Source organism: Triturus cristatus, chromosome 2_1 (genome assembly GCF_964204655.1).
Source record: "Triturus cristatus chromosome 2_1, aTriCri1.1, whole genome shotgun sequence".
NCBI classification, from domain to species: domain Eukaryota; kingdom Metazoa; phylum Chordata; class Amphibia; order Caudata; family Salamandridae; genus Triturus; species Triturus cristatus.
The window spans coordinates 9,347,497-9,367,560 of NC_140581.1; the positions used below are offsets into that span (position 1 = coordinate 9,347,497).

The window sequence follows — 20,064 nt, forward strand, 5'->3', positions numbered from 1 at the left end:
GTGCCTCCCTCTGGTTCCCTCGCGTATCTGTGTTTGTCCCAAAGCTTGAGGGCTGAGGGTTGCGCTACAGTGTGCTACCATAGTTATGCTGAAGTGTGTCAAGTTTTGTAGATAATGGAGTGTGTTAGTTAACCCTGGGCGTAGTTTGCGAAGTAGCGCTACACGTAGCTACGCAAAGTGCACTTCGCACTACGCGAGCTACGCGTAGCTTCACAAACTGCGTAGTGCACTGTGCAAGATGATGTTCGCACTGATTGCACAGTGCCGGATGCTTGTCCGCACTGTGCAATCAGTGCAAACTGTATCTTGCACAGTGCAAGCGGTCATTTTCTGCCGCTCGAGTAGATTTCTACTCGAGCGGCAGCTTTCTCAATGCGGACTGGTAGTTTCTCATCGCGAGCGGTCGCGAGCATACGCGACCACTTGCAATGAGAAATCTGACCTCCCCGCGTTGTGGAGCTCGCCGGGAGGTTTATTTTCCACGCTCGCGATCGGTAACCTGATGTTGCTGATCGCGAAGGAGGAAATAGTCTTGCCGGAATGTCATTTTGCTTGCTCGCGGTCGCCAACTTGACGTTGAGGACCGCGAGCAAGCACAAAATGACCTCTGCACTACGCGTGTTTGCACTGTGCTACGTGCAATTCGCATAGTGCGAAGTAGCGAAACTTCGCAAACTACGCGAGCGTAGCGTAGTGCTTTGCCCAGGCTTAGTTAGCATGGACATCTGTCTGAAGAAGTACAGACAGTGCCCCAGACATCCCTCCAAATGGGGGTGAATGGAAGAACAGTCTCAAGAGAACCCAGTTGGGTTGTGTGCACTTCACAAATGTAGTTTGTTTCCAATCGCACATCACCATGTCATCCTTAGAAGCCCTGCTCTAGAGCCAGTGTACCTGCATGCTCTATCGACCTGTGGCCTTGGCACCTGTGATTGCAAGGTGACGCTTCCATTAGATTTTATATCACAATCTTCCTGTTCTTCCTTTTCATCATCTCACTCAGGTATCCTCACCTTTCCCCCCTATTCTTTCTCACCGAGTCAACTTCCTGTACTTAGTAACTTATGACCCCACGTGGTAGGGGATCCAAGCTCCACACTGCATCAAGGAAAGCAACAGTCTTTCAGCTAGCCATGTGAATTCCCAGGTCTATTTAATACAACTAATAACTATTATTTAAACTGTGAATCACCACAGGGAGAACAAAGAGCTGAATCTATGTTTGTGACAGTATTTATGTGGTACAAAACTAGCAGAGAAGAAAAAAAGCAGTGACTGATGGGCTGGAGCCCAGGAGAAACAATCCATATGGTTTGCAATGAGGCCGATCATCCGCCATTTTCTATTGTGTAAGGCAAGGGCCAGAGGAGATGGTGGAATGCATGCCTCAGAGTGTATATTTTATGCCACTTCAGACTGAGCAGTGCTCGTTTGGGGCTATTCTGTGTTCAGATGCCACAATAACAACCTTCCAATCCCAACATCAAACATCTTCCAAAGCACATGATCACCTCTCTGAGGGCACAAGTGATCCTGCAAGTGACACACCTTGACTTGAGGACTCCCTTGACATGATTCTTTCATGGTTTAATCACATTCTGATTATGCTCAATTGGATAAATACAACCTCATCAAGGTGTCCCAGACACAGGCCACATCAGAACCCTTATTTTTGATGGACGGTCCACCCTTGCAGGAAGGCGCCATCTTGAATTGGGATGGACATCAAGGTGTCTGGTACAGGTCATATTTCTGACCTCTGGGTCCTGAGATGTGCGTTCTCTCTCCACTGAGAGTGTGCTTATCCTGCTGGATGAATGCATGAAGAGTGCATGTTGTTTAATTACAGGAAATCCCTTGTCATTTGAGGACAGGGATTCTCCACGATTCATAGATTTTTATGCACTGCGTTATATCCAGCTTCACTCAAAACACATTTGTTCTTAGCCTACAAAACAGCATTGTGGAGAATGTGCTGCAGAAGGGTTAAAAATGTTGATGGTGTCTAACTTTGTTATGGAGTCTGATGTTACATACAGAGTTTAAAAAGTTTGAATTCAGAGACTTAAAGTCAGCATTTTCTGCACATCACCTAGGTGCATGCGGGGGTAGCTTGGGGGTACTTCACTAGCCGGCTAGAAACCGGACGGAACAACAGCATACCATTCTGTACCAAACAACAACTTATGGTTCTCCTGAGGTCTGCACCAAGATGTAGCCTATCGCTCAATCCTGGGGTTACAGCGCTTGAATACCCACTTGGGCGATAAGCCGTGCTATACAAGTAAGACTTGATTGATTGACCACCCCTACTCATCGATCCGGTGGTCTGCGTCAACATGTAGCCTATCGATCAATCCTATGGTTATCAGTCCCTCACAGAGCATTCACTGGTAGTTTGATACCCGGGTGTAGCCTATCAGTCAATCCTGCGGTTATTAATTCTACAAAGAATATTCTCCGGTGGTCTGCACCAACATGTAGCCTATCGATCAATCCTAGGACTATCAATCCCACACAGAGCGTTCTTCTGTGTGTTTCACTAGCAATCAATCCTTGGGTTATCAATCGCACACGGGGGATTCTCTGGTGGCCTACACCAGGGCGTAGTCTATTAATCAATCCTAGGACTATCAATCCCACACAGAGCATTCTCTGGTGGTCTACACCAGGGTGTAGCCTATCAATCAATTCTGGGGTTATCAATCACACATAAGGGGATTCTATGGTGGTCTACACCAGGGTGTAGTCTATCAATCAATCCTAGGGTTATCAGTCCCTCACAGAGCATTCACTGGTGGTATAAACCAGGGTGTAGTCTATCGATCGATCCTGGGATTATCAATCCCACACAGATCATTCTCTGGTGGTCTACACTAGGGTGTTGTCTATCAATCAATCCTTGGGATATCAGTCCCACACAGAGGATTCTCTGGTGGTCTACACCAGGGTGTTGTCTATCGATCAATCCTGGGGTTATCAGTCCCTCACAGAGCATTCATTGGTGGTCTAAACCAGGATGTAGTCTATCGATCGATCCTGCGGTTATCAATTTCACACAGAGCATTCTCTGGTGGTCTACACCAGGGTGTTGTCTATCAATCAATCCTGGGGTTATCAATCCCACACAGAGCATTCTCTGGTGGTCTACACCAGGGTGTAGTCTATCAATCAATCCTAGGGTTATCAGTCCCTCACAGAGCATTCACTTGTGGTCTAAACCAGGGTGCAGTCTATCGATCGATCCTGCGGTTATTAATTCTACATAGAGCATTCTCTGGTGGTCTACACCAGGGTGTAGTCTATCAATCAATTCTGCAGTTATCAACCCCACACAGAGCATTCTCTGGTGGCCTATAGCAGGGTATAGCCTATCAATCAGTCCTGCGGTTATCAATCCCACATAGAGTATTCTCTGGTGGTCTACACCAGGGTGTAGCCTATCAATCAATTCTGGGTTTATCAATCACACACAGGGGATTCTATGGTGGTCTAAAGCAGGGTGTAGTCTATCGACTGATCCTGCGGTTATTAATTCTACAAAGAATATTCTCCGGTGGTCTGCACCAACATGTAGCCTATCGATCAATCCTAGGACTATCAATCCCACACAGAGCGTTCTTCTGTGTGTTTCACTATCAATCAATCCTTGGGTTATCAATCACACACGGGGGATTCTCTGGTGGCCTACACCAGGGCGTAGTCTATTAATCAATCCTAGGACTATCAATACCACACGGAGCATTCTCTGGTGGTCTACACCAGGGTGTAGCCTATCAATCACTTCTGGGGTTATCAATCACACACAAGGGGATTCTATGGTGGTCTACACCAGGGTGTAGTCTTTCAATCAATCCTAGGGTTATCCGTCCCTCACAGAGCATTTACTGGTGGTATAAACCAGGGTGTAGTCTATCGATCGATCCTGGGATTATCAATCCCACACAGATCATTCTCTGGTGGTCTACACTAGGGTGTTGTCTATCAATCAATCCTTGGGATATCAGTCCCAAAGAGGGGATTCTCTGGTGGTCTACACCAGGGTGTTGTCTATAGGCCTGGGCAAAATTTCCGTTCCGTTCGCGGAATTTGCGATAATTTGGCATTTCCACGTTCCGCGGAGAGCGCGGAAATGTCAAAATTTCCGCATTCCGCAGCTTTGCGATAATTTGGTTCTTGCTCGCGCTGTAAAATAATACATTCTCGCGCGCGCGCGATCGCCTTACCTGAATCCCCGCGTTCTCCGACATGTTTTCCCGATCCGGTCGCGTTCCATGAGATGTTGTATTGTTTTAGCCATTTGCGCTGTCTCGCGACAGTTCGCGTCCGCAGTGACGTCATGCGTCGCGCGATCACGTCTTTTTTCTCGCCATCATGCACCGCGAGACAACTGAAAACAAGATGGCCTCGCCCGCGAGCAACCGCAGGGGTAAGTTAGCGACCCGCAACCATGCAAAAAATATCGCGAACGGGCGGGAAAAAAACTTCTGCATCTTCGCGATATTTCCGCTTGTTTGCGGAGATTTTTAACATTTTCGCGATAATTTGCGAAAGTCGCTTTCGCAAATTCCGCCCACCCCTAGTTGTCTATCGATCAATCCAGGGGTTATCAATCCCACACAGAGCATTCTCTGGTGGTCTACACCAGGGTGTAGTCTATCGATCGATCCTGCGCTTATTAATTCTACACAGAGCATTCTCTGGTGGTCTACACCAGGGTGTAGTCTATCAATCAATTCTGCAGTTATCAACCCCACACAGAGCATTCTCTGGTGGCCTATAGCAGGGTATAGCCTATCGATCAATCCTGGGGTTATCAATCCCACATAGAGTATTCTCTGGTGGTCTACACCAGGGTGTAGCCTATCAATCAATTCTGGGTTTATCAATCACACACAGGGGATTCTATGGTGGTCTACACCAGGGTGTAGTCTTTCAATCAATCCTAGGGTTATCAGTCTCTCACAGAGCATTCACTGGTGGTCTAAACCAGGGTGTAGTCTATCGATCGATCCTGCGGTTATTTATTCTACACAGAGCATTCTCTGGTGGTCTACACCAGGGTGTTGTCTTTCAATCAATCCTGGGGTTATCAATGAAAAATGGAATGGAACATTTTTTATATAGCGCATGGCTACCTGGGAGCATCCCAGCACTGTAGTGGTTACAAGAGTTGGACAGGACTTCTACAGAAAGAGCCAGGTCTGTAGTTGTTTCCGGAATGAAAGATGGTTGGATTCTCTACGCAGATGCAGTGGCAGGCTTTTCCATAGTTTTGAGCCATTATATGAAGAATGCCTGGCCTTCTTAATCCTAGGTACCACTGCTAGGTACAGCTCGTCTGAGAGGGGACTTCTGTTGGCCTTGTAAGGGCAAATCATAGATTTAATAATAGGAGGTCCATTCCCTCCTATAGACTTATGGGCAACGCAAAGGTCTTTAAAATTAATTCTCTCCTGCGCCGGTAACCAGTGGAGGGCGCGTAGTGCCAGCTTTGCCGGGCAGCGATTATGAGTTCCTATGAGCAGTCTTTCAGCGGAATTTTGTACAATCTGCAGTTTTGTGGTGGCTGTATTTGGGGCGCCCAGGTAGAGGGCGTTACCATAATCTATCCTGGAGAGGAAGAGCGCTTGGACCAGGTTTTCTTTTGCTTGGTCCGGTAGGAGGGGCAGTGTAGGAAGGTGGAATCTGACTGCATGGTTGCCCCCATGTCGTCCTGGTGTTTTGCTGGTTTTCGACTTAGTCTGGCTGGGATCCTGCTATTCAGGACCCCAACCTATCTGCTTTCCCCTTTAAATGGACTCCAAGTACTTTAGGTACACTCCAGATTGGATTCTGGGGTACATTTTTGTTATGTTATGTTATGTTAGGTATTTTTGTATAGGTCACAGCTGCTTCAGTGAAGAGGAGTCCCGGCGCTGGCAGCAGTGACAGTAAAAAGCTAGGGCTAGACCGTAGGGAAAAGGTCGGCTTTAATGGCCATACGGAATGATAGAAGGCAGTCAAGCCGCCGGATCCGGACAGGGAGGGAGTTCCAAAGTTTAGCAGCAAGAAGTCGGAATGACCGGTCCCCTGCTCTGAGACGCTTCACCCGGGGAATGGATGCAAGGAATTGCTCAGCAGAGCGTAGCTGGCGTGTGGGTACATATGGGGCTAGCAGATTAGAGAGGATTTTGGGAGAGGACAGTTTTAAGATTTTAAAAGCCAGGCAAAGTACTTTGAATTGGATCCGTTGGGGAACGGGCAACCAGTGTAGGCGTCGCAAGGCTCCTGAAGCTGAGCTGGTTCTGGGGAGCCTCAATAGGACTCGGGCGGCAGCGTTCTGTACTCGCAGGAGGCGGGCAACTTCAGCCTTGTTGGCGCCTAGCATGAGGGAGTTGGCATAGTCTAATCTAGACAGGATGGTTGCCTGGACAATCAACTGTCGGGTTAGGGGATCAAAGAAGTCCAGCATGGACCTCAAGCCCCGAAGGAGACCAAAGCAAGTGCCAGCGGTCTTTTTGGTATGTTCCCGGAGCCCAAGGGTGGAGTCAAACCATATCCCAAGGTTCTTTACTGCCGATTTAGGAGTAGGTGCAGGGCCCAGGGACTCCGGCCACCAGCTTTTACTCCAGAGCCCCTTGTTCCTCCCCACCAGCAGCACTTCTGATTTGCTGGCGTTAAGTTGAAGGCAGTTCGCGGTCATCCAGCACGCAACTGCTGCAAGGCCACTCCGAAATTGCACGGCTCCCTGAGAGTGCTCATCGGAAAGGGCTACGACTAGCTGCGCATCGTCGGCTTACGAGACCATGGTCAAGCCATGATCTCTAGCCACCGCCGCCAGAGGTTGGACGTAAAGATTGAATAGCACGGGGATTAACGCTGACCCCTGGGGAACCCCCTGTTTGATGGCATGGGCATGTGAGAGGAAGGGGGGGCCGACACCTGAAATGATCTGTCCGAAAGAAAGGAGCGGAACCATTCTAAGGCCAGACCCCCACCTCAGGAGGATCTGATGTGATACCGTGTCAAACGCGGCGGTAAGATCGAGCTGTATGAGCGCCGCAGTTTGACCCTCATCCAGGATGGTACGTAGATGTTCACTTACTGCTAGAAGTGCGGTCTCGGTACTGTGACCGGGACGGAAGCCATTCTGGGAGCAATCTAGGGCGCCAGTGTTGTTCAGATAGCCTGAGAGCACAGTATTGGTGTGGGCCTCTGCGATTTTAGCGACCCAGGGCAGGACGGATATGGGGCGAAAATTTTCTGGTCTGGTGGGATTAAGTGTAGGCTTTTTAAGTAGGGGGACCACCCGCGCTTGTTTCTATGATGAGGGTACCACCGAAGTGGAAAATGAGGCGTTGATAATCTGACGTAGGGGTGTCATAAGAGCAGGTAGTGAATCCCTGAATTGGGTCGGTCTCATGGGGTCTATAGGGGAGCCTGATTTTACTTTTTTGCTTAGAGAGAGGAACTCATCCTGGGAGATAGGGGGGATTGCTACCAGGGGATTGGTGAGTTGAGGATCTGCAGGGACCATGGGGTCCAGAGGGCAGGTAGAGAAGGATTTATAAATAGCTTCAACTTTCTGGACAAAGAAGGTGGCCAGGTCGTTGCATTGCTGCTCAGACGTAATCCATGGAGTGGAGGGGTCCTTCCTGGTTTTAAGATCGTTGAGGATTTTGAAAATGCTTTTTGCTGGGTTGTTACTAGTCCTAATGTCATTAGTGCGATAGGCTGATCGGGCCCGGTGTATGGCCTTGTGGTAGTGTTTGATTGCATCTTGGTACGTCTTTTTGGCCTGAAGGTCATATGCCCTTCTCCAGACCCGTTCTAGCTTCTTGCAAGTGCTGCGCAGGGTTGCCAGAGAGTCGTTATACCAGGGGTTGGAGTTTGAGCAGCGACCCTTAGCCCATTTGGCAGGGATCAAAATGTCCAAGGCCTGTAATATCCAGTTACAGAATGATTTATAAGCTTGCTCAGGATCAGCGTCTAAGGTGGGGGAAGAAGAGGCCAGGGTGGAGAGCAGATCCTTTCATTTAAGTTTGTGCCAGCAACGTCTAAGAGTGGTTTTGGGGTAGGGTCTCGGAATAGGCTCAGAGAGCGGAAATAAGATAGTAACTAAAAAGTGGTCGGACCAACACACAGGGCTGGGTGTCATGACCAGGAGAGAAGGGATATTAGAGAAGACAGGGTCAAGTAAATGCCCTGCAGAGTGGGTGGGGCCCACTACCAACTGGCTCAACTGACAGGCATCCAAGTCAGCAATCAAGCCGCTGACTTCGGGGTCATTAGGAGAATCGAAGTGCAGATTGAGATCACCCACAAGGGTGAAATTTGGAGCAGTCAGAGCCAGGGAGCCAACTGCCTCAATGAGGGCCGATTTGAACTCCAAGGTAGGTCCGGGGGGGCGATAGACTAGAAGAGCAGAAAAGGGGGAGTGGGCATTGAAAGAGATCATAAAGCGAGCGCATTCGCACCCTGTTATGTTCTCCTTAACAAGTGATCAGTGGTAACAGCTTTTGAAAATAACAGCTATGCCCCCGCCTCTAGTTTCTCTATTGAGTGTCAGGATACTGAACCCTGGAGGAAGGGCGAGGCCAGGTTCAGCCACCGTAGCCTCGGTCAGCCAGGATTCAGTTATGAAGAACACATCCAGTGATTCATCCTCAATGAGGTCATGGCTCTCCATATAATGTTAAGGATGTGGTATACTATGTACCCAGGGCATAGGTACCCCAGGGGCCAACCAGGGGCTGAAGCATGTATTATGCCGCCCCTGGGAAGCCCCCCAAAATGACACCACGGGTCTGCTGGGTAAGGTGGTGCATGCACCCCTTACTGAGATATAGGTTCACTATATCTCTCCATATCACTGCACATGTAAACCTACCAGTCACCCCTATGCAAGGCCTTAACAATCCTGAAGGCAGAATGCTTGATTTTATGTGAGAGGGTGCCCATGCATGAGCATAGCCCCTCTGCAGCTTTCGGAACCTTTATTCCGGGGTTGTCTGTGATGCAGCCAAACCATATACTCTTAAGTGCATTATAACCGCGCGGTAAATGCTAACTTTGGAATGGCTGCATGGAAACATGTCGTGTTTGGTATCAAACACCTTGGAATCATACCCCCACACCAGTAACCGATGTGAGAGGTATGATTCCACCCTACTAGAGGGAGAAACATGATTGCAACGGTATACCTGGTACCAGCTTAATAGAACCCTGGCATCACAAAATGGATGCTGCAGCCTCAGACACGAGTCTGCCCTCCTGCTGCTGGACGAAACTCCATCAGGGGAGGCCTGGACAATAGGTTTCCTGTCCCAGGGAGGTGTAACCACCTCCCCAGACAGGCAGATGTGTATTGGGGCTGGGTAGGAGCACTCTCTGGTGCTTTGAAGTCCTGCACAGGGGGCACACTTGGTGTCCCTGTGCATAGTACAATTCAAAACGGTTGCAGGGGCTACCTGCCCCTGCTCTGGCGTGAAACTGGACAAAGGAAATGGGTGTAGCCGCCCCTCTTTCCTGACCCTCCCATAGGTGGGTCCCCAGAGTTTGTCCCACCCCTTCCTTGGATTTAAAGTAGGAACCCCTGGCTACAGAACTTTAGATTTACCTGGATGAAACTTTGATACATACTCCTGGAACATCGACGATCTACAAGGCGCTAGATGACTGAAGAGTAAAGGAGTTACTCCCCTGCAAGGCAGGCACCTAAGACGCATCTGACCGGTTTGTTTCTCCGAAGTTCCCGCCGGACTCCGAAGAATTTGCAACACAGGAGTTGGGTTACCAGACTTCCCAGAGGCCGAAAGAGCTCCCAACAAAGCTGAGACCCGTAGCCCTTGTGGGGACCATGGAACCGGAACCCCTGGACAAAGTGCACATTTGCAAGTGCATATGCTTCTTGATGATCCTTGAGGCTGTGCTTTGGGCTACTTGTACTCCAAGCCCCCGAGCAGTGTTTCCACTGAAGATTACTGGCCTACACTCACCGAGTGTCCCGTGGGCAGGTATTGTGTGATTCCTCTCGAGGTACCTTCACAATCCCTGTTCAGTCGACTGTTGGGTCTCTGTGAAGGCAACTCTAACTTTGATTGGGCTTAACTGGTTTCTCCAGACAGGCCCGGACTCTCCATCGCTTGGGGTCCTCACCGAAGCATCTTTTCTCCGACCGCGTGGGTTGCAGTTGCCAAGGCTTGTTGGTGTTCAATCCGGACACTGACCCCACCCAGCACGCAACATCCTTCGTGGGACAGCTCATCACTGGACTTTGGTCATCCTCGATGTCTCCTGGTCCCCGTGGCTGCAGAGTCAAGCTTCACCTCTTCGCACCTGAAGCACCCGACATCGGTGGGCATTCGTCTATTGTACCCCTGGTCACTGGCAAGTGACCCAGACTCTGTCCCCTCTACTTTCAGGTTCTTCACATCTTTGATCAAGGCTTGGATCACACCGGACACTTTCCTTTCCACAGCAGCAGCACTTTGCAGCACATCGCCATTGAAATCAATGACGATTCCCGACACCATTTGACACCTGTGCACCTGGCTTCCCTGGGTGAGGTAACATGAGTACTCCGGTGCTCCTGTGGGTGCTGGCCCTAGAACCCTCTAAGTCTAAAGGGGTTTGCTCAAAGTCCTCTCCTAAGTGACCTTAAACTTTAAAATTCCAACCGCGACTTTCCCATAGAATAATACAGAGCTCGCGGCTGCGTTCTCACACTGCACGCGTCCCCCGTAGGTCCCCTGTGTCACTACCTTGGGTGGTTCCTTGGGGTCCCAGCGATTCTACAGGCTCTAGGCCTTGTGTCTAGTTCAGTCGTGGTTCTTACACCACTTTCTTATTATATGGTTTGGTCTCCCCCTGGGGCCCATTGTATATTGTGCTATTTACTGTCGTTTTAGAACTGTATTATTGTGTATCTTGGACTCTAATCTCATAAAACGATTAGTAGTGAGTATTTAGAAAAAAATACATATATTTTATATATAGCTTGTGTGGGTCTCCTTTCATTTAGTGATTCAAGTGGTTATAATCTGGCAAACCAAGCTGCTTTACACTCCTTCAAGGCTTAGCCTGAAGGGTGCTCTCCACAGCTACCACTAGGATAGCTTTCAATAAAGGTTGTCTTAAACCTATTCATCAATAAGGGTTGTTTGGACTGGTACAGGGTGCCCACTATAACTAGTGGACAGCATATACCAGGCCACCTTCTCACAGGCAGCACTTTGCGGATCATTCTTAACATGCCATAACATGAAGCAGCGGACTTCCTGGCTTGGACTTTAAATGTAAGATCTGGATCCAACCAGACGCCCAGGCTTTTTATCTCAGTTTTGGCGTAGGTACCGGGCCCATACAGGTTGGCCACATGGTATTAGATTTGAAATTTAACTGGTGACAAGCAGCAAGAGCTCCGTTTTATCCCTGTTGGGTTCTAAGTGGGACAGGCCCATCCACTTAGTAACTTTCTCAAGACAAGCGTGGAGATCAGAGGGCGTATGGTCGGCCTGGGTTAATGACACAACCAACTGTGTGTCATCGGCATATGTAACTATATGAATCCCAAAGGGGGAAACGATGTCAGCCAGTGGAGACATACTGGGCCCGATTCACAGAAGTAACTTAAGACAAAATCCTAAACTTACTACTTTTGGTATTCACAGAAGTTAGGATTTTGTCTTAAGTTTGTCTTAAGACAAACTTAAGACAGACTTAAGACAGACTTAAGACAGACTTAAGTTAGGATTTTGTCTTAAGTCTGTCTTAAGTCTGTCTTAAGTCTGTCTTAAGTTTGTCTTAAAACAAACTTAAGACAAAATCCTAACTTCTGTGAATACCAAAAGTATCAAGTTCTGGAGGCCGATTCACAGAACTAACTTAAGACAAAATCCTAAACTTACTACTTTTGGTATTCACAGAAGTTAGGATTTTGGTTTAAATTTGTCTTAAGACAGACTTAAGACAGACTTAAGACAAACTTAAGACAAACTTAAGACAGACTTAGACTTAAGACAAACTTAACACAAAATCCTAACTTAAGTCTGCCTTAAGTCTGTCTTAAGTTTGTCTTAAGACAAACTTAAGACAAAATCCTAACTTCTGTGAATACCAAAAGTAGTAAATTTAGGATTTTGTCTTAAGTTAGTTCTGTGAATCGGGCCCATAGACATTAAAAAGGGTCGGGCTCTAGGATGAGCCCTGGGGGGCTCCACACCTAATGGTGATAAGTTTAGAAAAGATGTCACCTTCAAAAACCTGAAAGCCCCTGTCTTTCAGAAAGGATTGGAGCCACGATAAAGCCTTGCCGGACACTCCTATGCTCCTAAGATGGTGAGCCAGGGTACGGTGGTTCACTGTATCGAAGGCAGCACTTAAATCCAGGAGTATTATGGCCGCCATACCTCCAGAATCGAGGACTTTTGTCGCTTGCTCCACTACCGCTAAGAAGGCCGCCTCAGTGCCTTGTTCGAGGGCGGAAGCCAGTTTGTGAGGGGTGGAGCAGGTTATTGGATTCAAGAAACATGAAAGTGTATGGTTAACATGTTTCTCCGCGATTTTGCCAATTACTAGGACGGTCATTGCCCAGATCTGCAGGGTCCAGTTTAGGTTTTTTTAGCAAAGCTTTTGCCATTGCACTTTTTCATTCTGGGGCGACTCTACCTAATGAGAGGGAGGCATTGATCAGGCTGGTGTAATGGGGGCAACTGTAGGTGCTACCAGTTTCAAAATGCTGGGTGGTGCAGGGTCAAGCGGTGACCCCGATTTGACAGAAGTTAAGGAGGCTAGAAATGACTCCTGAGCAATCGGAATAAAGGTCTCCTGATGGTGTTTATTTCCATGCTGGCCCACGGCGATCGGCTCAAGTGTATCATTGTCTCTTTGTGGGAGATGCTTGAGAATATTATGAATTTTGGTGCCAAAGTATTCCGCGAGTTCATTACAGCAGTATCCCGAAGGATCGGGTGCCGCTGGAGGATCAGGGACTTTGAGAAGCTTTTTAGCAATAAGGAAAGTCTCTCTGGAGGAGTTGGCTGCTGTTGTAATCCTTTCTTCATAGTAAGTGGCCTGGGCTCGTTTTATTTCAGCCTTGTATGTTCCGATAGCTGCCCTATATTCCTGTTTCTTAATATGTGAGAAATCTTTCCTCCAAGTCCTCTCCAGTCTTTTGCATTGCTGTTGTAAAATGCACAGCTCAGGGGAGAACCGTGGAGATTTATTAGAGCCCGCTTTCTTCTGGATTGATTTCGTTGGGAGCACCTCGTTCGTTGACTCCTCAATCCAGTGTGTTACTAGAAAACTGCATTCAAGGACCGGTTGGATAACAACGCACACAACAGCAAGGAACTCTTCAACATCGTGAAAGAGCTCTCCAACCCCAACGCCGGAAACAACGACATCACCCCATCGCAAGAACTCTGCAACTCCCTCGCCTCTTACTTCCACAACAAGATCGCGGACATACACAACAGCTTCAACACCCTACCGACGAACGCCACGTCCAACTCGACCGAACCACCGCCCCCCACCACCACCCTCCGCGCCTGGACCCCGATCTGCACCGAAGAAACCGTCCGCATGATGAACTCCATCCACTCCGGATCTCCGACCGACCCCTGCCCTCACCACGTCTTCAACAAAGCCGACGCCGTCATCGCACCCCACCTGCGGGACATCATCAACACCTCCTTCACCACCGCCACCTTCCCTGAGAGCTGGAAGCATGCCGAACTCAGCGCTCTACTCAAGAAACCAACAGCGGACCCCACCGAACTCAAGAATTACCGCCCCATCTCGCTGCTCCCGTTCCCAGCCAAAGTCATCGAGAAGACCGTCAACAAGCAACTGGCCGCCTTCCTCGAGACGAACGGATCCCTCGACCCCTCACAGTCTGGCTTCCGAGCCAACCACAGCACCGAGACCGCCCTCATCGCTGCCACCGATGACATCCGAACCCTGATGGACAACGGAGAAACAGCGGCCCTCATCCTACTAGACCTCTCCGCGGCCTTCGACACCGTCTGCCACCGCACCCTAGTGCAGCGCCTCAGCAACGTCGGAATCCAGGAGAAGGCACTGGAATGGATCATCTCCTTCCTCGACGGAAGAACACAGAGAGTCCGTCTACCACCAAAGTCAGAGGCCACCAAAGTCATCTGCCGCGTCCCTCAAGGATCCTCGCTGAGCCCAACCCTCTTCAACGTCTACATGAGCCCCCTCGCGGCCATCGCACGCCAACACAACCTCAACATCATCTCCTACGCCGACGATACCCAGCTGATCCTCTCCCTGACCAACGACCCCGCCGCCGCCAGAGCCAACCTTCACGAAGGAATGAAAGAGGTAGCCGAGTGGATGTCGACCAGCTGCCTGAAGCTGAACTCGGACAAGACGGAAGTCCTCATCCTGGGATCCTCGCCCTCCGCCTGGGACGACTCCTGGTGGCCCCCCGCCCTGGGCACCGCACCCAAACCGACAGACCACGCACGCAACCTGGGCTTCATCCTGGACTCCTCCCTCTCCATGACCAAGCAAGTCAACGCCGTCTCCTCGTCATGCTTCAACACCCTGCGCATGCTACGGAAGATCTTCCGGTGGATCCCCACCGAGACCAGGAAGAATGTCACCCAGGCACTCGTCACCAGCCGACTGGACTACGGCAACGCCCTCTACGCCGGAACCACCGCCAAGCTGCAGAAGAGACTCCAACGGATCCAGAACGCCTCAGCCAGACTCATCCTCGACATCCCACGACACAGCCACATCTCCGGACACCTAAGAGACCTGCACTGGCTCCCGGTCAACAAGAGAATCACCTTCCGTCTCCTCACCCACGCACACAAAGCTCTTCACGACCAAGGCCCGAGCTACCTCAACAACCGCATCAACTTCTACGCTCCCAAACGACACCTCCGATCAGCCAGTCACGCCCTCGCCGCCGTCCCCCGCATCCGAAGAACGACAACAGGAGGAAGGTCCTTCTCCTACCAGGCCGCCAAGACCTGGAACTCCCTCCCGACCGACCTGCGCCTGACCCAAGACCACCTCGCCTTCAGGAAGAAGCTCAAGACCTGGCTGTTCGGGTAGTAGCAGCACCCCCCCCCCCCCCAGCGCCTTGAGACCCTCCGGGTAAGTAGAGCGCTCTATAAATGCCTATGATTGATTGATTGATTGATAGTCCGTGGCTGGATAGAGTTCCAGATTCGGTTTGTAGTTTTCCGTTTCCTTGGTCCACCCTTCCACAGGGAGTTTGTGCCAGAGACTGATAAAAATTCGAGTTGACTTGGTGTGCGGCACATGAAGGGGGTGGGGGGGGGGAGGTTATGGTGGCAGACAAACAGAATTAAAAAATGGTCTGACCATGGTATGGGGATGGAGACTTTACCTTTTAGTTCCGCCAGATTAGAAAAAATCAATAAGGCGACCTTTGATATGGGTTGCTTGGGAGACCTTCTGGTGTAGTTCGAGGTCCCTTCGCGATCCCTGTTCAGTCGACTGGTGGGTCCCTGTGAAGGCAACTTTAACTTTGATTGGGCTTACCTGGTTTCTCCAGACAGGTCCGGATTCCCTGCCATCAGGTCTTGTGCTCGTTCAATCACCGAAGATGCTGAGGGGTCCTCAAAGTGAATGTTAAAATCTCCAAGGAGAGTGAAATTAGCCGAAGAGCTGGCCAGAGTCATAGCTGTTTCCAGCAGAGATTTACCAAATTGCCCATTGACCCAGGTGGACGGCAGATCAGTATACCCGAGAATGACAGTGAGGGAGTAAATTCCACTGAAAAATGAACATTCTCACAGTCTAATAGCGGACTCTCTAGTAGTCTACAGGTCAAATGGTCTTTATAGATAATGGCAATACCACCACCCACTCCTGTGGTTCTGTCTTTCCTCTAGAAGGTATCAGGAGGAAGGGATTGGACAATGTCCGGCTCTGAGCTGCCGGTGAGCCAGGTCTCCGTGAGAAACAGAACCCCAGGACCAGAGTCTTTTAACAACATGGAAATCTCAGTTGTGTGCTTAGGCAGATATCTGCAATTGAGTAAGAGTAGTTTGTAGGTGGTCCCCGCTGAGAGTGAGGGAGATCTCAACTGGTGAGTCTAAAACCACAATGTGAGCACCAGTCCTGAAGCTCCTCCTAGGAAATGCTATGAGTACACTTGAGGCTTGGAAATCTGTTTAACTGCTTCAACAATAAACTGGGTGAGCAGAGCCTTTCTGGGGGCACAGACCCAGGGGGTTCAGGCCCCTAGGCGTGGTCGGGCGCTGACGGGTGCAGACGGGCTTGCCTTTTGCACGCCTTTGGCACGCCAGCGGTGCGCGTCTTCTGGCGTATTTATCTCGTCAGCTGTGCGTCGGGTCCAGCCACTAGAATGCTGAGCCGGCGCCTACCCAATGTGAGCCCTTGCTATTGTGCAATTCCCTTGCATCCCCACCACCGGAGTATTGAACACAGCTCCTCTGTAAGTAACACCAGGGATTTGCCTATCGATCAATCTTGGAGTTATCAATCCCACAGAGAACATTCTCTTGTGTTCTGAACCAATATGTAGCCTATTGATAAATCCTGGGACTGTCAGTCGCCTCCTTCTGCTTTCACCCCCTTTGCATCCTCCGCTGAATCATCAGATGGAGCCCCAAAAATCTAGAAAGTCCATCACGCAGGCCGTCGTCACCAGCCGCCTCGACTATGGCAATGCTCTCGATGACAGAATTCCACCCAGCCCCTTAGACGACTCCGGACCATATAGAGCACTGTTGCAAGAGTCATCCTGGAGCACCCCAATGGACCCACATCCCTTCACACTTCAAACCTGTACTGGCTCCACACCCAGAAGAGATGCCAGTTCAAGATCCTCACATGTCTTCAAAGCCCTTCACAACCAAGGACCATCCTACATCAACCACTGACTGAAGTCCCATCTTCTCCCAAAGAGCCTGCACTCTGCCTCACTCACCCACCCACATCCCCGTATCCATCACAGCTGCAGCCGGGGCCCCTCCATCCCCTGCATCACTGCCAAGACCTCAAACGACCTGCCCCTCCACCTCCGAACAGCAACCTCCCTGTCAGACTTCAGAAAGAGGCTCAAGACCTGGAGTGACCTGCCCCTCCACGTCCGACCGGCACCCTCCCTGGTGGATTTCAGAAAGAAACTCAAGACCTGGAGTGACCTGTCCCTCCACGTCCGACCGGCACCCTCCCAGGTGGACTTCAGAAAGAAACTCAAGACCTGGAGCGACCTGCCCCTCCACGTCCGACCGGCACCCTCCCTGGTGGACTTCAGAAAGAAACTTAAGACCTGGAGTGACCTGCCCCTCCACGTCCGAACGGCGCCCTCCCTGGGGGACTTCAGAAAGAAACTCAAGACCTGGAGTGACCTGCCCCTCCATGTCCGACCGGCACCCTCCTAGGTGGACTTCAGAAAGAAACTCAAGACCTGGAGTGACATGCCCCTCCACGTCCGACCGGCGCCCTCCCTGGGGGACTTCAGAAAGAAACTCAAGACCTGGAGTGACCTGCCCCTCCACGTCCGACCGGCGCCCTCTCTGGGGGACTTCAGAGAGAAGCTCAAGACCTGGGGTGACCTGCCCCTGCACGTCCGAACGGCGCCCTCCCTGGGGGACTTCAGAAAGAAACTCAAGACCTGGAGTGACCTGCCCCTCCACGTCCGACCAGCACCCTCCCTGGGGGACTTCCGAAAGAAACTCAAGACCTGGAGTGACCTGCCCCTCCACGTCCGACCGGCGCCCTCCCTGGTGGCCTTCAGAAAGAGACTCAAGACCTGGAGTGAGCTGCCCCTCCACGTCCGACCTGCGCCCTCCCTGGTGGACTTCAGAAAGAGACTTAAGACCTGGAACGACCTGCCCCTCCACATCTGACCGGCGCCCTCCGTGGGGGACTTTAGAAAGAGACTCAAGACCTGGAGTGACCTGCCCCTCCACGTCTGACCTGCGCCCTCCCTGGTGGACTTCAGAAAGAGACTTAAGACCTGGAACGACCTGCCCCTCCACATCTGACCGGCCCCCTCCGTGGGGGACTTTAGAACGAGACTCAAGACCTGGAGTGACCTGCCCCTCCACGTCCGACCTGCGCCCTCCCTGGTGGACTTCAGAAAGAGACTCAAGACCTGGAATGACCTGCCCCTCCACGTCTGACCGGCGCCCTCCGTGGGGGACTTTAGAAAGAAACTCAAGACCTGGAGTGACCTGCCCCTCCACGTCCGACCGGCTCTCTCCCTGGGAGACTTCAGAAAGAAACTCAAGACCTGGAACGACCTGCCCCTCCACGTCCGACCAGCGCCCTCCCTGGGGGACTTCAGAAAGAAACTCAAGACCTGGAGTGACCTGCCCCTCCACGTCCGACAGGCGCCCTCCCTGGGGGACTTCAGAAAGAAACTCAAGACCTGGAGTGACCTGCCCCTCCACGTCCGACCGGCACCCTCCCTGGGAGACTTCAGAAAGAAACTCAAGACCTGGAGTGACCTGCCCCTCCACGTCTGACCTGCGCCCTCCCTGTGGGACTTCAGAATGAAACTCAAGACCTGGAGTGACCTGCTCCTCACGTCCGACCAGCACCCTCCCAGGTGGACTTCAGAAAGAAACTCAAGACCTGGAGTGACCTGCCCCTCCACGTCCGACCGGCGCCCTCCCTGGGGACTTCAGAAAGAAACTCATGACCTGGAGTGACCTGCCCCTTCATGTCCGACCGGCGCCCTCTCTGGGGGACTTAAGAGAGAAGCTCAAGACCTGGAGTGACCTGCCCCTCCACGTCCGACCGGCGCCCTCCCTGGGGGACTTCAGAAAGAAACTCAAGACCTGGAGTGACTTGCCCCTCCACGTCCGACCAGCACCCTCCCTGGGGGACTTCCGAAAGAAACTCAAGACCTTGAGTGACCTGCCCCTCCACGTCCGACCGGCACCCTCCCAGGTGGACTTCAGAAAGAAACTCAAGACCTGGAGTGACCTGCCCCTCCACGTCCGACCGGCACCCTCCCAGGTGGACTTCAGAAAGAAACTCAAGACCTGGAGTGACCTGCCTTTCCACGTCCGACCGGCGCCCTCCCTGGGGGACTTCAGAAAGAAACTCATGACCTGAAACGACCTGCCCCTCCACGTCTGACCGGCGCCCTCCGTGGGGGACTTTAGAAAGAAACTCAAGACCTGGAGTGACCTGCCCCTCCACGTCCGACCTGCGCCCTCCCTGGTGGACTTCAGAAAGAGACTCAAGACCAGAAACGACCTGCCCCTCCACGTCTGACCGGCGCCCTCCGTGGGGGACTTCAGAAAGAAACTCAAGACCTGGAACGACCTGCCCCTCCACGTCCGACCAGCGCCCTCCCTGGGGGACTTCAGAAAGAAACTGAAGACCTGGAGTGACCTGCCCCTCCACGTTCGACCGGCGCCCTCCTTGGGGGACTTCAGAAAGAAACTCAAGACCTGGAGTGACCTGCCCCTACACGTTTGACCGGCGCTCTCCCTGGGGGACTTACCTGGAGTGACCTGCCCCTCCACGTCCAACCGGCACCCTTCCTGGGGGACTTCAGAAAGAAACTCAAGACCTGGAGTGACCTGCCCCTCCACGTCCGACCAGCACCCTCCCTGGTGGACTTCAGAAAGAAACTCAAGACCTGAAGTGACCTGCCCCTCCATGTCCGACCGGCGCCCTCCCTGGGAGACTTCAGAAAGAAACTCAAGACCTGGAGTGACCTGCCCCTCCACGTCCGACCAGCACCCTCCCTGGTGGACTTCAGAAAGAAACTCAAGACCTGGAGTGACCTGTCCCTCCACGTACGACTGGCGCCCTCCCTGGTGGACTTCAGAAAGAAACTCAAGACCTGGAGTGACCTGCCCCTCCACGTCCGACCGGCGCTCTCCCTGGGGGACTTCGGAAAGAAACTCAAGACCTGGAACGACCTGCCCCTCCACGTCCGACCGACGCCCTCCCTGGGGGACTTCAGAGAGAAGCTCAAGACCTGGAGTGACCTGCCCCTCCACGTCCGACCGGCGCCCTCCCTGGGGGACTTCAGAAAGAAACTCAAGACCTGGAGTGACTTGCCCCTCCACGTCCGACCAGCAC

At 51.6% G+C, this 20,064-nt stretch overlaps 1 protein-coding gene across 1 annotated transcript in view; it reads right to left on the reverse strand.

Annotated features, from left to right (window-relative positions):
- LOC146863603 (uncharacterized) overlaps positions 1–20,064 on the reverse strand; it is a 286,828-nt gene that overhangs the window by 102,824 nt on the left and 163,940 nt on the right. The gene's annotated exons all lie outside the window — the stretch shown is intronic.